General features: G+C 44.8%; 1 long non-coding RNA gene across 1 annotated transcript; it reads right to left on the reverse strand.

The window, feature by feature from the left end:
• Nucleotides 1-4,018: 4,018 nt before the first annotated feature.
• Nucleotides 4,019-16,220, reverse strand: LOC139029925 (uncharacterized). The gene is made up of 3 exons (XR_011482243.1): nt 15,999-16,220; nt 8,249-9,340; nt 4,019-7,086 (listed from the first exon to the last, which is right to left on the reverse strand). It is a non-coding gene; the product is annotated as an uncharacterized lncRNA (long non-coding RNA).
• Nucleotides 16,221-16,439: the final 219 nt, after the last annotated feature.

Below are 16,439 nucleotides of genomic sequence, written 5' to 3' on the forward strand. Positions count from 1 at the left end.
GAAAAGGAGACCAAAAATATTCCTTAGAAGTTTATCTATTACTAGAAATATATCTTAGGAGTCTTTTAAAATACCGTTCATTCTTAATAGCTCCTAGGTAAAAAAAAAAATTACTCTGGATTAAGCTATTTGCACTAACTTAAATCATGGTAAGAGTATTGTACAAAGCCTGGGGGATTCGAGCCAAAGGCCATTCAGAGAAAAATGTTTAGCCAAGAAAATCTAATTTACTAAACAATTTGTTTAGTAAAACAAAATAATTACCAAAAAAAGCAGAAGGAATTAGTAAACCCCACAAAAAAGAATAGATTCAATCAATAATGAATTAGACATGTTTTTGTCAAATTTGAATTTTGAAAAAGGACAATACAAACTATCAGATATAAAATTATTTTTCTAATTATAGGAGACCATTTATATTAAAAGTCTACCTGTAAATTAAAAATTGAAATGGGTAATTCTCTAGAGCAATATAAAGTTCAAGAACTGATTCAAGAGAAAAATACAGTATCACTTATATGTAGAATGTAAAAAATAATGAAAATGAACTGCAATACAAAGCAAAAACAGACTCACAGACACAGGAAACAAACTTACAGTTACCAAATGGGAAAGGGAGCAGGTGAGGAATAAATTAGGAGTATGGCAATAACCTCAGATATGCAGATGACACCAACCTTACGGCAGAAAGTGAAGAAAAACTAAAGAGCCTCTTGATGAAACAGGAGAGTGAAAAAGTTGGCTTAAAACTCATCATTCAGAAAACTAAGATCATGGCATCTGGTCCCATCATTTCATGGCAAATAGATGGGGAAACAGTTGGAAACAGTGACAGACTTTATTTTGGGGGGCTCCAAAATCACTGCAGATGGTGACTGCAGCCATGAAATTAAAAGACGCTTGCTCCTTGGAAGAAGAGTTATGACCAACCTAGACAGTATATTAAAAAGCAGACATTACTTTGCCAGCAAAGGTCCGTCTAGTACCAGCTATGGTTTTTCCAGTAGTCAGGTATGGATATGAGTTGGACTGTAAAGAAAGCTGAGCACTGAAGAACTGACACTTTTGAACTGTGGTGGTTGAGAAGACTCTTGAGAGTCCCCTGGGTTGCAAGGAGATCCAACCAGTCCATCCTAAAGGAGATCAGTCCTGAATATTCATTGGAAGGACTGACGCTGAAGCTGAAACTCCAATACTTTGACCATCTGATGCGAAGAACTGACTCATTTGAAAAGACCCTGATGCTGGACAAGATTGAAGGCAGGAGGAGAAGGGGACGACAGGATGAGATGGTTGGATGGCACCACTGACCTGATGGACATGAGTTTAAGCAAGCTTTGGGAGTTGGTGATGGACAGGGAAGCCTGGCATGCTGCGGTCCATTGGGTTGCAGAGTCGGACACGACTGAGCAACTTAACTAAGCAAGGATACATGCAAATTCATGAAGTGGTCTATATTTTTAATTTTTATAAATATTTTGTGTGGAGGGGAGACAAGTGGATTCTGCAGTTATTGAGTGAACTATTAGGTCAGTTTTTATAATTTGTTCTTCAAATAGATTTATGTCTTTTATCTAGTGAGAGTAGTGTGTGTGTGTGCTAAAGTCACTTCATTCTCGTCTGACTCTTTGCGACCCCATGGACCATAGCCCACCAGACTCATCTGCCCACGGGATTTCCCAGCCACGAATACTGGAACAGGTTGCCCTTTCCTACTCTGGGGGATCTTCCTGGCCCACAGTTCAAATCATGTCTCTTAAGTTTCCTACATTGGCAGGTGAGTTTATACCACTAGCACCATCTGGGAAGTCCGTTGAGAGGAGAGTGTTGAAAATATCCCATCATAATTAATTTTTTACTGTTTTTGCCCTATATATTTTAAGGACATGCTATTAAGTACATGCAAATATACGGTTGTATTTTCCCAATAATCTATCTGATAAAAGAATGATATTTAAGAAGGAAGGAAGGTAAAAAGAAGTTATCAAAGATATACTCTTAAAATAAAGGCACAAGCCCAGACTGTTTTGGGGGCAAGTCTACTGTAAACCTTCAAAGAGCATGTAATTCCTAGTTTATATAAAATTTTACAGAGCATGGAAAACAATGAAAAGTTCCCAAGTTATTCTATAAAAACTGTAATAAACTTGAAAACAAAACAAAATGATAGTACACACACAAACAATAACCATGGGCTATTTTCATTTACATGTATAGATACAAAACTCTGAAGTAATATGTGAATCTACCAAACCCAGTGAAATCATACTTCTTGACCCAGAATAATTTTATTGCAGGAATTCAGGATAGTTGAACATCAGATATTTTATTAATGTAATTTTAGTGCATTAATACATAAGCAGGGAAAATATATCAAATAATAAGAAAGGCAATTGATAAATTTCAATATTTTTTAAAAAATTTTTATTGAAATATAGTTGATTTATAATGTAGTATTAGTTTCGGACATACAACTGGATATTCATTTCTGATAAAAACTCATTACAAGCTAACAATGTTGAGAAGTTTCCTTCAGCTAAAAAGTAATACCTATCAAACATTTAAAGCAAACAGCAAATTTAATATTAAAACATTTGAAGTAACCCCATTAAAGACAAGTAAATAAGAATGTCCACAATCGTCACCGCTATTCAACATAAAACTGGGGTCCCTAAACCGTGCATTAAGAAAAGCATAAGAGATTTATGTATTAAAAAGGAAAAAATGGTAGAATGATTTACCTAAAAAATCCAAGAGGATCCACTGAAAAAAGTTTTAGAACTGTTAAGAGTTCAAGAAATTTGCTAGACAGAAGATTCATATACAAAAACTAATCAACTGTTTGTATTTACAGCTGTCTAGACACCAAAAAACTAATTTAAAAAAAATCATCATAGTAAAAAAAAAGCTTGAAAATAACCATGGAAAGAACCAAGTAAGAAATTCACGATGTGAAGAGAATAATTTTCATTGAAAGATGGTAAAGAAAAATGGATTAAGTAGTGGCAGCATATTCCCAGGTAGGAAAAGTCAGTGCTACAAACTGTTATTTCTCCCTAGTTTAATCTGTAAATTCAGTTCACCCAAAGAGTTCAGACTGAGGTCTTCAAGTTCCATTTCTCATTGGCTAATTGCAGATCTAGGGTAGGAGGTATCTAGGATGAGCCTGGAACATTGTGTCATCTTCTAATGTGTCTTACCCATCTTTTGCTGTGAAATAAACCACTCCCAAATCCAGTGGCAGAAGCTTCGTCTTCCTCTTCCCCTTCCTTTTTTTCAAACTCACACGTTAGTAGTGTGGGCCAGGATCAGAAGGCAGCGTGTCTATACTCGGGGTCAGCTGGGGCGGCCTGAAGGCTGGGAGCTGGAATCACAAGACAGAGTTCCCTCACGTGTCTGGCACTTGACACCCGCTGTCAGACAGCTGACACCCCCAGAACACTCACATGCGGAGGCCTCTCCCCGTAGCCTGGGTTTTCTCACTTTGTGATTACTGGGTTCTAAAGGGAGCATTGAGGGGAAGGGGATAAACCTCACCACCACCCTCACTGCTCACCCTCACACCTACAGTCAGGCCAGTGTTCTTGACTCTCTTCCGAGGGCTGTAGGGCTTGAGTGTGTTCCACGGCTTCCTGCTGTGAACTCCAGAACAAGTCACTTACATCCTAGCGACACACTTTCCTCATTTGTAAAACAAGGTATGCCCAGGATTAGGGTCACCATTCATGTTCTATGTAGTGTGTGCATGTTACTCGCTCAGTCGTGTCTGACTCTTGGCGACCCCATGGGGTGTAACCCGCCAGGCTCCTCTGTCCATGTGATTTTCCAGGCAAGAATACTGGAGTGGGTTGTCATTTCCTTCTCTGTTCTATGTAGTATTGTTCGATTTCTTATGATGTGACTTTATTCATGTATTATGAAATTGAGGCTTACGATATGGTCCAGTAATTGTGCCCCTAGATATTTACCCAAATGAGTTGAAAATTTATGTCCATCCATGCAAAAAACAGCACACAGATATTGACAGCAGCTTTATTCATAATTGCCAGAATTTGGAAGCTGCCAAGATGTTCAGGAGGTGAGTGGATACACAAATTAATGCATCCAGACAATGGAATATTATTCAGAGATAAAGAGAAATGAGCCATCCAGTTATGAAAAGACAGGGAAGAACCTGAAATGAATGTTACTCGGTGAAGTCAGTATGAAAAGGCCATGTGCTATGTAATTCCAACTGTATGACATTCTGGAGAAGGCCAACCTATGGAGACAGTAATAGGATCAGGAGTTACCAGAGGTTGGGTGGTGGGGAGGGATGAACAGGCAGAGCAGAAGGGATTTTTGTGGCAGTGGAACTACCTTCTGGGATATTATAATGGTGTGTACGTGACCATATACATTAGTCAGAACTCACAGAATATACAAGGCCAAGAGTGAATCTAATGCAAACTGCAGACTTCGGTAATAATCATGTATCAATATTGGTTCATCTGTTGTAACAGACACCCACCCCCCCCTGCCTAATGCAAGGTGTTAATAATGGGGAAACGGGGGGTGGATGACTAGGATATGGGAACTCTGTACTTTCTCCTCAATTTCCCTGTAAACCTAAACCTGCTCTTAAAAAATCTATTAATTAGAAAAAAGGAAAGGAAGGAGGGCAGGAAAGAAGGAAGAAAGGCAAAGGAAGAAGGCCCTTCACACAGGGCCTGCTTCATGGTGGGCTCTTAGCTGATGGGAGTTGATGCCTCTTCCCCTCCCCACCCTCCTGAATCAGCCTTGACCATGTGCTTGTGGGTGAGAGAGAGGTCAAGCATGTCTGCTTAACCCTCTGTGTGACCATCCTCGGGCGACAGTCAGTCTCCTAGCTTGGCATCACCTCCTGCCACTCACATCCCCCACGGCCCTGAGCACTTAAGGGGACGGCGGTACTCACCAGGGCGTGGCTGGCTTTGGCCCTCCTCCACTTGCTGCTCTGCCCAGGAAAACTGTGCTCCTGGAAGCCCTCCTTGCTCCCCTCTGTCCCCAGTCCTGGGCCCCCATGGCTCACTCCGTCATAGGACCCTAAGACTGTATCCCTGGCTCCCTCTCCTACCAGGCAAGAGCTGTGCCAGGACCTGGCTCAGAATAGGCGCTTGGGGCCATTGAGGGCCCTGGGCAGGAATGTGGAAGCCCAGCCTGGACAGGCACAGTTCAGCAGGGTTCTCAGAATCTCTTGGGCCACCCCTCCACTTCCATCCCAGTTAAGTTTTATTCCCTCCATGAAGAAGCCCAGGTGAGGATACTCGGTGGCGTTTTTTGATAGCAAAGTTTTAACAAAAACATCCATCAGAAGGGAGATGGTTAAAAATCAACGTAGAGCCAAACCAGGGAATCTCCATACAAGACTGAGTCTGGTTATAGATACTGACATTTCTTAAGACGTATTAAGTCAAAACGGTGAGTTGCAGATGTTAGTATAAGTGCTACTTATGTGCATAAATGCAAAGGAAAAGGTCTGAATAAACCCCTCCCTTCTTGTATTGCTAGAATTCGTTTGAATTTTTAAGTCTATTGAACTTGTTATAATATTGTTCTACTTTTTTTTTTTTTTTTTTTGGCCACAGACATGCGGGATCCTAGCTCCCTAGACAGGGTATGGAACCTGCATCTGCTGCATTGGAAAGCAAAGTCTTAACCACTGGACCTCCAGGGTTAAATTATGCAGTTAAGGTCACGCAGCTAAAGTAGTGTTAAGAATCTGTCGGAGGAAATTGCAAAGAGTTTTTAGCTGGGAAGAAGTGGCGGTGGGCGGGGAGAATGGGCTTGGCCTGCCTCTTCCTGGCTCCCCAGCCCTCCACTCCTATACTGACGGGCAGCATCATTGCCCCTTCCCCACCTGGGGCTGAGTCAGAGACAGCCAGACACGCAGGGAGGGAGGCGAGGGACTGGTGAGGGTCGGGGGCAGGTGGCCCCACCCTAGGAGGTGGCTCGGGATGAATCCGCCCCGGATGGCACCTGGGCGGTCATGGCAGGCATCGGCACACTTTCCTGCTGGAGGACTTCCTGTCCAAGCCTCTGACAAAGGCTACTCCCTCCCAGGTGGCCCAGAGCTGAGTCAAGAGCCACGGCCAGGTTCAGCGCCTGACCTCAGCGGCGCCGCCCACTTTACACACTGACTCGGGCTATTTGCAGAAGCCAAATGGAAAGATGCCCACCACTGATTTTCAGAATCACCCACTTCCCTCTCCCCCATCCATCACACCACAGTCTATCTACTTCCCCCTAGTTTTCCATCCTGCCCCTTCCCTCTCTTCAATGCCACCCTCTCCAGGCAGGCTGGTCCTCTCTCTCTGCTGTCTTTCCCTGTATCCCAAGCAGCAGTCTCCTTCCCTTCAGCCCATCCTTCCACGCAGGGGTCAGAGGATCTTTCTAACACGCGACCCCACTGAGTCCCTCCTCTGCTCCGCGGCTCCTCTGACCTAAGCGTGACTGGGGAAGCTTTACCAGCTCTGACCTCTGACCACCCCCCCTCCAGGGGGCCTGTGATCTGGCCAGTCCAGACTCCTCCAGGTCCAGAACACTCTGAACCTCTTTCTTGCTTCCCTGCCTGTTCTTTGCTGGGCTCCCCTACTTGGAACCAGGTTGGGAATGTCCTCTATCAAAATTGCTGGAACTTGTGAATGTTACTTTACTTGGCCAAGAAAAAAAAAAAAAAAAGATCAGAGAGAGACATCTTTTGCAGATTTGGAGATGTGATTCAGTTAAGCTTTTTGAGATGGGGAGCTTATCCTGAATCATCCACATAGGCCCTAAAGGCGATCAGACACTTGTATCCTTGTTGCTAAGTCACTAAGTCACGTCCAACTCTTTGCTACCCCATGAAGAGCAGCACACCAGGCTTCCCTGTCATTCACTAGCTCCCAAAGTTTGTGCGAACACGTGTCCATTGACTTGGGGATGCCATTCAACCACCTCATCCTCTGCCACCTCTTCTCTTGCCTTCAGTCTTTCCCAGCATCGGGATCTTTTCCAGTGAGTCCGCCAAAGTATTGGGAGTTTCAGCTTCAGCATCAGCCCTTCCGATGAATGTTCAGGGTTGATTTCCTTTAGGATGTAAGAAGGAAGCGGAAGGCAATTTTATTATACTGAGATGAGAAGGCGATGTTAAGACAGAGTGGAGGGAGCCTTGAAGGCTGGAGTGAGGCAGACAAGCCAAGCGATGTTGGCAACCACCCCTTTCTTGGAAGAGGAAAGGAACATGTTCCCTTAGTGCCTCTGGAGGGAGCTCGGACCTGCTTGGAGCCGGGAGCAGCAATTGGGAGATTCAGCCCAATGAAACTGAATTGGGGTTTTTGGCTTCCAGCATTGTAAGAGAATAAATATGTGCTATTTTAAGCAGCCAAATTTGTAGTAAGTATTACACCAACCACAGGAAACTAATAAACTGCAAAACCCTCTTTTCATCTAAAGACAGGTTCTAATGGCTTCCCCAACCCCCAGTCCTCATCTATGAAACTTTTGAGAACCTCTTCTCTGCATTCAAAATTGATGTTTCCCTCAAGCTATCAATAAACAGGCTGACAGAATAGTTCTTCTTTGCTTTATAATGACTGTTTATATCTGTTTCTTCCCCCAAACTAGAACCCCCTGGAACCTGAGAACCTTCTTTGGGGGCTGGTTCCAGCAGGCATTCCTGCAGCTGTTGCAGTGCTGTGCCGCCCAATTCCAAGGGGCACCATTCGGGCCAGGTGCTAGGGACACGAATCCCCAGGGACCCTGTTTACCTGGGAGGCACTGGGGGTGGTATTTCCTGGGAGTTGGGCAACATTGCTACTTTGAACACATGTATCAAGTGCATGAACTATTACACTCCACCCTCCTCCAAAAAAAGCTATTCTCTCAGAGTCTTCAGGCCTCCCTGGGGTGATGGGATGGGTAGCAAGGTAGCAACAGCATCAGGTGATAAGCAGGGTCTCCGGAGGGGACCGCTTTGGGGAAGTAATACTCTGATTTGGAAGGGTAAATTCCAATGATATTTACATAGGATGTAGTCTCTCTCTTCCCTGCTGACATTCTATCAAATATTACAGGCAACTCAGAAGGCAAGGGATTCCCCATCAAGGGATATACATAACAATATCTTTCAGCTGTTTTGCAGATACGAAAACCCCCAATAAGTGGGAGAAGTTACTTGTATGGTGCCCATAAGCAGGTAGACCCCACACTGGTTGGAACCTGAAAGTTGATGATGCTGACTCCCACTTACCTCACCACAGAATGTAAGCAGAAGAATGTTCAACCAATCAGAAGAACGTCCACCAGCCGATCACGTCTTCTTTGAATTATACTATAGAATCCTCACTATTCCCTCCAGGTCAGGACACATAGTTTTGATGGCGTTAGTTTTGTGGGCCCCTTTGCCTGGCAAAGCAATAAAGCTGCTCTTTCCTACTTCACCCTCCCCACCCCCCAAAAAAGAATGCAAGGGAGACTATAAATTAGAGATAGACGGGTAGTGAGGTAGGCATGACGATGGTACCAGAGAAGCAGGGTGTCAAGTCCAATATACTTGTAATAACCCAGTCACCCGTTGTTCTGTTTCAGTAAAAACAGAACACGCACAGTCACATGGTCCTCACTGTCTATGAGAACAAGCACCCCAGTTACTTAGAAGAAAAAAAATGTCCCAAGGTTTTTATCTCCATGTCTCCCAAAGGACGCAAGCCCAGCCCCACCACAGGTGTGGGAGAGGAGTTACATGCTGAGCCTCCTTGGAGGTCGGGGTCGTGCCTGCCACCTCCTGAGACCACCCTCCAGGAGCAGTTCTTTTGAGAGGCAGAGGGCGCCGCACAGACTTCAGACTCTGAAAGCACTGCCTCACTCCAAAATGGTATTTCTCATCTAGACTTCTTCCGGGAAAGGATGTTAGGTGACTCAAGTCACATCCAGAGTTTAACTCACAGTCCAGGCCTGGGAAACTGGCCGGGTTGCCTTCTATAGGGATGTATTGGTGCTTCCACAGAACCACTCCTTTTTTCCGTCCTCCCCAGACACACACGTGTCCTCCCTTGGGTGGTGTGCATAAGACTGAACTGATCAGTGTATTGTTAGGATTGGATTTCTGGTGAGAGATAGAAAATATAGGGTAGCAGTGTCTGAAGCAAAGCAGAAGTCTCTTTCTCCATCATGAGTATGTCTGGGTGGGCAGTTCAGGGCTGGTGCAGTGATTCATGGGTCATGGGTCCACCCAGGCTCGTTCCTTCCAACCTGTCCCTCTGCCACTCATGCTTTGGTTTCCAAGTTCACTTCATTGTCCAAGATAACTGCTCCAGCTGCAGCCATCATATCTGCATTTCAGCTGAAAGGAAAGAAGAAGGGAAGGAGAAGGGCATGCCTCCTCCCTTTGACACTTCCCTGAAGGTGCACAGCCTCCGTTCAGTCTAATCAGCGAAACACTAATCACGTGGCTACACATAGTTGTAAGAGATGATGGGAAGGGTGGTCTTTATTACAGGAGGCCATAAGCCCTGAAATTTAGGTGTTTTTTTTTAATGGAAAAGCGAAGTAAGACAGCTATGGGGAACAAACAGTACCATCTGCCCAAACAGTCAGCAGCAAAAGGGCTCAGCAAAATGTTCCATAACAAGAGAGCCATTCAAAATCAAAATGACAATGAGATATCACTTTACCTGCATCAGACTGGCACAATACAACGGGTCCAACGAATGTCAAGTCACAGAATGTAGAAAAAAATGGGAACTCTCATAATTGCCGCTGGAAGTGTAAATTGCTGTAAGCCCTGAGGTGAGCTTTGGAGATTTGTTTAGAAAAATTGCTTAGAGCAATTCCTAAGAAAGTCAAAGATATTTATACCTACTGCCCAGGAGCTCTATCTATATTGATCCTTCTAGAGAAAACCTCACATGCACTTGCAGAGAAAAATACAAGAATTGACTGCTGCACTGTGAGTAATACTGAAAAATTGAAAACAACCACATGTCCATGGATAAATAAATTGTGGCATATCATGAGTTATAATACAGCAATTAAGATAAGTGACACAGAGCCACATGTATCAACACAGATAAATCTCAAAATATAAATTGAGAAGATCCAATTAAATCTACAATGTTTTGTTTCATTAAAAAGAGGAAAAAAGGTATCATGTGAAGATTTGATAAACTAAGTGTTCATTATATTATTCTTTTTTCAAAATTAAATTGAAGGATTTTTTTGCATTCTTTTTTTACTGTAAAGTATATATAACAAAATTTACCATTTTAACCCTTTTTCTTGGCTGAGAAGGGTGCAGGATTTTCAGTTCCCTGAAAAGGGATGGGACCTGTGCCCCCTGCAGTGGAAGCTGGGAGTCTTAACCACTGGACTGCCAGGGAAGTCCCCCATTTTAACCTTCTCAAGGGTACAGTTCAGTGGCATTAAGTACATTCACATTGTTGCGCAACCATCAACAACTATAGAACTTCTTTCATCTTCCCAGAGTGAAACTCTGTATCCATTAAACAATAATGCCTTTAACTTCCCTGGTGGTCCAGTAGTTAAGACTCAGCACTTTCACTGCAGGGGGTATAGGTTCCACTCCTAGCTGGGTAACTGAGATCCCATGTGCCACATGGTGCCACCAAAAACAACAATAATGTCTCATTCTCCCCTCTCTCCAACCCCTAGGAACCACCACTCTACTTTCTGTCTCTAAGAATTTGACTATTCTTGGAACTCCATACAGGTGGAATCATACAGTATTTGTCCTTTGGTGACTGTCTTATTTAACTGAGCAGAAAATCTTCCAGGTTCATCAATGTTGCTGTCTGTACCACAAATTCCTTTCTTTTAGGGATGAATAGTACTGCCCTGTATATATATATATATATATATACACACACTTCCTTTTATTTATCCATTCATCTATCAGTGGACACTTGTGTTGCTTCCACCTTTTGGTTATTGGGAATAATGCTGCCATGAACGTGGGTGTACAAATATCTGTTCTAGTCCCTGCTTTTACTCCTTACAGGCATATATCTAGAAGTTGAAATGCTAGATCATATGGTAATTCTATTTTTAATTTTTGAGGAACATTATTTTTTATTATTTGTTTCAAATGCTTCACAATTAAATGATTAATGGTCTTTTTAAATGCTTCATGATAGGAAGAAGTTACTATGAAAAATGTTGTATCATCTTGAAAAATGCCCTTACACACATCTGAGATGCTTTAAGGAGTCAAAATGTTTAATGGATATGGCATCAATTTCCCCAAATCCAAGCCCTTGGAAGGTTAATCTATACCCACACTGGTATGGAAGCTCGCCTTGCAGTGCTGGCTTCACGAAGGCATGGGGCTCACTTCAGGCCAGTGAGATGGGAAAAGAAGCTGTGTCCCAGGGGTGGGGGGATGGGGTTAATTCAGAAAACTATTTCCTTATTCCTAAGAAAAACATCAGGAGAAGGTGGCCGTGTTTCTGGGCAAGGCTGTGTTAGCTCTGATGGCAAGAAACAATGCTGCCATCTTGCCTCCATACAGAGGGGGGAGCCGCAAAGGAGATGGCAGAGCCAAAGGGTAGGAGAGGCTTAAACTTCCGTATTGTGGAGGTTTTAGTTGTTGAGTGGATAATACAGGTATAGGTACATGCAATAAATGCACTAATATTCAGGTTACTTGAGGAGAGCTATTAGTTGAGGTTGAAAGCATCTCCACTGATTCAGTAAATAAATTCTAATTTAAGAAATTCAGTTCAGTGCAGTCGCTCAGTCTTGTCCAACTCTTTGCAACCCCATGGACTGGAGTACACCAAGCCTCCCTGTCTATCGCCAACTCCCTGAGTTTACTCAAACTCATGTCCTTGATGAGTCAGTGAAGATAACTTGAGTTGGTGATGCCATCCAACCATCTCATCCTCTGTTGTCCCCTTCTCCTCCCACCTTCAATCTTTCCCACCATCAGGGTCTTTTCAAATCAGTCAGTTCTTTGCATCAGGTGGCCAAAGTATTGGAGATTCAGCTTCAGCATCAGTCCTTCCAAAGGATATTCAGGATTGACCTCCTTTAGGATGAACTGGTTGGATCTCCTTGCAGTCCAAGGGACTCTCAAGAATCTTCTCCAACACCACTGTTCAAAATTCTTCAGCACTCAGCTTTCTTACAATCCAACTCTCACATCCATACATGACTACTGGAAAAACCATAGCTTTGACTAGAAGGACCTTTGTTGGCAAAGTAATGTCTCTGCTTTTTAATATGCTGTCTAGGTTGGTCATAACTTTCCTTCCAAGGAGCAAGAGTCTTAATTTCATGGCTGCAGTCCCCATCTGCAGTGAGTTTGGAGCCCCCCAAAATAAAGTCTGTCACTGTTTCCACTGTTTCCCCATCTATTTGCTGAGAAGTGATGGGACCAGATGCCATGATCATAATTTTCTGAATGTTGAATTTTAAGCCAGCTTTTTCACTCTCCTCTTTTACTTTCATCAAGAGGCTCTTTAGTTCTTCTTCACCTTCTGCCATAAGTGTCATCTGCATATCTGAGGTTATTGATATTTCTCCCTGCAATCTTGATTCCAGTTTGTGCTTCATCCAGCCCAGTGTTTCTCATGATGTACTTTGCATATAAGTTAAATAAGCAGGTTGACAATATACAGCCTTGATGTACTCCTTTCCCTGTTGTTCCATGTCCAGTTCTAACTGTTGCTTCCTGATCTGCATACAGATTTCTCAAGAGTCAGTTCAAGAAATTAGACAAGTTATATATATATATATATAATATAATTATAAACACTTTAAGAATACACAGAAAACATAAAAGCTCCCCTTCACTTTCCCCATCAAAATTTCCTCCCCTAGACCTTTTTTATTATATATATATATACATATATATATATACATATATATACACACACATATATATATGTCATCTATTCTTAAACATGTTTTTGTTTTTATTTTTTAAGAAAATTTTGGCCACACTACATGTAGATCACTCTTCAAATCACTCTTTTTATCTACAAGTAGGTTTGAAAAATATTCCAGGCCAGGAGTTTTCCATCTTTTTAATTTTAAAAAATGTTGTGTAGTATTTCAATGGTATAGGAATACCCACATTTATTCTACTTTTCCTTTATCAATGAACATTTATACACACCTCTTTGGGCACTGAAATACTTATGAAGAGTGAATTCACTGAAGGAGAATTCCTGAGCTAATGGATAGGTGTATTTTAAGTTTCTAGTTGTGGTGAGCGGGGACTACTCTTTGCTGCGGTGCTCAAGCCTCACTGAGGTGGCTTCTGTTGTTGTGGAGCACAGACTCTAGGCGCATGGGCTTCAGTAGTTGCAACATGCAGGTTCAGTAGTTGTGGCACGTGGGTTTAGTTGCCACGTGACATGTGGAATCTTCCTGGACCAGCAATCAAACCCATGTTCCTTGTGTTGGCAGGCAGATTCTGATCCACTGTATCATCAGGGAAATCTGCATTTTCAGTTTTGATAGATATCGACTTGCCCAGAGAATACTTGTGCCAGTGGAGGTGCCTAATGGGTAACCCTGTGCCCAGGGTCTCGCCCCCTCCCCTCTGCCCACCCCAGTCAGCTGCTGGCCTCTTCCTGCCGTTTCCCCTCCAGCTCCCACCTCCCCTTCAGTGGCAACAGCATGCATTTCTCCTAAACGAAGCCCAGAGTGTTCCTGGGAAGAATGAGAGAAACAAGGGGAGAAATGAGAGATGAAAGAAATTAGATAGAAACGAGGGGAGGAGACACTGGCCCTGACTTCCAGGAACCTTCTTTCTCTTATGGGAAAAGGAAGCAACATTCAAGGCAGTTAAGATTCAACAGGGATGCTATTAAAAATATTTAACAACCTGTATTAGGAACAGAGGGACAGAGGCCTTGCCTTAGTGCCTCCAGCAGGGAAGGCTAGAGGCCCTCTGCTCAGCCAGATGTCTAACCCATTAGTTGTCAGATCCATGAAGGTCTGGGAGGATCCCAAGGAAGGGGCTGATGAGAGTTCAGACAGCATGGCCACAGCAGTGCAAATGCACTGACACCCCTGTTGCATTCCTAGAGGCCGTAGGGTATCTTGGCAGGCACAGGTCCTGGGTAATATGGGACTCCAAGAGAACTTCTGGGAGGAAGAGATTTTCTTGCAGAACTTGGGTTGGGAGGAGAAGCAAGCAATCCAGGAGTCAGCAAGGTCAAGGCAAGCCCTGATGCTCTAGTCCCCTTCTCTGTTTAAGTGTTCTCCTTGAGGCCTCTCCTCTTCCTAATCTGCCCAAAGATATACACATTGATCTGGGGGCAAATTTATTCAGTTTGAAAGTAACAGTGGACTGGTCATTTTTATAACATAAAGACCCCATCAAATGTTCCCAGACCCCAATTTTCTTTATGTTGTGCAGCAGACAAAGGCAAGATTCCAAACTGACCTACTTTTCCTCCATATTGGGTTGAAGAGGCTAGAGAGCTGACCTCAGACCGTGAGCCAGCTCCTGGTGAACACACTCACGGGTCTTTCACTAAAAGGGCCTTCTACCCCACCAAGACCCCCATGAGGTTCTTAGAAGAGCCCTGTGTTGTGCCCCGCTGTTGGATGATCCCTGAAACCAGGGCTCTAGAGACCCTGCATCTGGCACCAAGGACCTGGATGAGGATCTGCCATCCCCCACAGACAGACCTGGCGACACTGAGACCCCCCCAAAGGGAGAGCTGGCTGAGGTCAAACAGGTACACAGAAGCAGAGGCAAGACCACGGCTGAGTGCTGTTTTAGGGGGCATTACTTAAATGGCAACCCATTCCAGTGCTCTTGCCTGGAAAATTCCATGGATGGAGGAGCCTGGTGGGTTACAGTTGATGGGGTCGCAAAGAGTCCGACACGACTGAGCGACTACTTTTCAGTGTCTGATGGAGGAGAGGCTAAGATGGAGATACAGGAGGCTGCTTAGTTCAGGGCACACCCGCAGGATGGAGAAGAATCCACGGGCCAGGAGCCAGTTGTCCCTGCCTGCAAAACCCAGGACTCAGGAATGTTTAATCCGTTTTAAGAGAAACACAGGAGACTGCCCAAGAGGCCAAGAAGCAGTCAGGGAGAGTTTTTCGGTTCCCAGTTTCCGCCAGGGCGGGCCGTGTCCTCTGCCTGGGGACGACGCCATCTTTGGTGTCCAGGTCCAAGGTCCTTTGGCACCGTCTCTCCTGCCTACCAGATTGCCCTCAGGGCTGGGCCAGTGCTTCACCTTTTCTTTCAAGGTTGTTTGCACCACACCCGCAGGCCTTCCCTAGTCTTTTTGCACCGAGGTTCCAGATTGGTGATGCAAACACAGGTCCAGGGTTTCTCGGGGAATCATGAAGAGCAAGAACCTCAGTGATGCTTCTCAGATCTGCAGGTGGGAGGTCACCTCGGCACAGAGCCGTTTATTTTTACTTTTAGTCCAGAGGATGAAGAGAGGGCATTTTTTTGTTTTTAAATCAGGTCTTTTTTAAAAAATTATTTTTAAATTTTATGTGTTTATTTTAATTGGGGGCTAATTACTTTACAATATTGTAGTGGTTTTTGCGATACATTCACATGAATCACCCATGGGTATACATGTGTTCCCCATCCTGAACCCCCCTCCCACCTCCCTCCCCATCCCATCCCTCCCCTCAGGGTCATCCCAGTGCACCAGCCCTGAGCACCCTGTCCCATGCATCGAACCTGGACTGGCGATCTAGTTCACGTATTTTTTTTTTCTATAGAAAGACACTGAAAAGTCCTTTTAAAAAATTTTCCCCCCATCGGCAGGCGGAGGTGACTGGTTGTTCCTAAATTTAAAAAACAAAAAATTTTAACTGCCCCTCCCCTTGTTTAAAATAAGGTTCCGCCGAGTTTCCAGCACTGGCAGACTGGGTGAAGAAGGGCGTACAGCGCTTCCATCCACAGCCAGGGAAGGGTCCCTCGGTTTCAGGCCCCATCACCCCGGGGACCCCCCCCCCCACAGTTTCCGAAAGTGTTCCTGCCTGCGAGTCCTACGCACCTGGAGGGCGCTCGACGTCCGCTCCCAGAGGGCGCTGCAGACTGGAGCCCAGAGTCGACGACCAACTACCGCCCCTCCAGCCACTCTCCCGGACAGAGCCTCCAAACCCTGGGCCAGGGAGGCAAGGACTGTGCCCAGCCCCCACCACAGGGGAACCTGGGGGCCGCGGAGCTGAAAGGCGGGGGAGCCACGGCCCGCGGGGGACCAGGGCTCCGCAGGTAGGCGAGGCTACAGCCCCGCGTCACGGGCCGGGGGCGGGGCTGGGGTGCAGTGGTTGGGGCGTTCCTTGGGGTGGGGGGGCCGGGCCTCGTGGCTCAGGGGGCGGGGCCCTGGGGGCGGGGTCCTAGGGGGTGGGGATGAGGGCTGGCCCCGAGACCTGGAGAGCTGGGGGTGGGGGGCTAGTTTTTGCAACGGCTAAGGGCCTGCGGGTTTATTATAAGG

This window comes from Odocoileus virginianus, chromosome 2, assembly GCF_023699985.2.
Source record: "Odocoileus virginianus isolate 20LAN1187 ecotype Illinois chromosome 2, Ovbor_1.2, whole genome shotgun sequence".
NCBI lineage: Eukaryota > Metazoa > Chordata > Mammalia > Artiodactyla > Cervidae > Odocoileus > Odocoileus virginianus.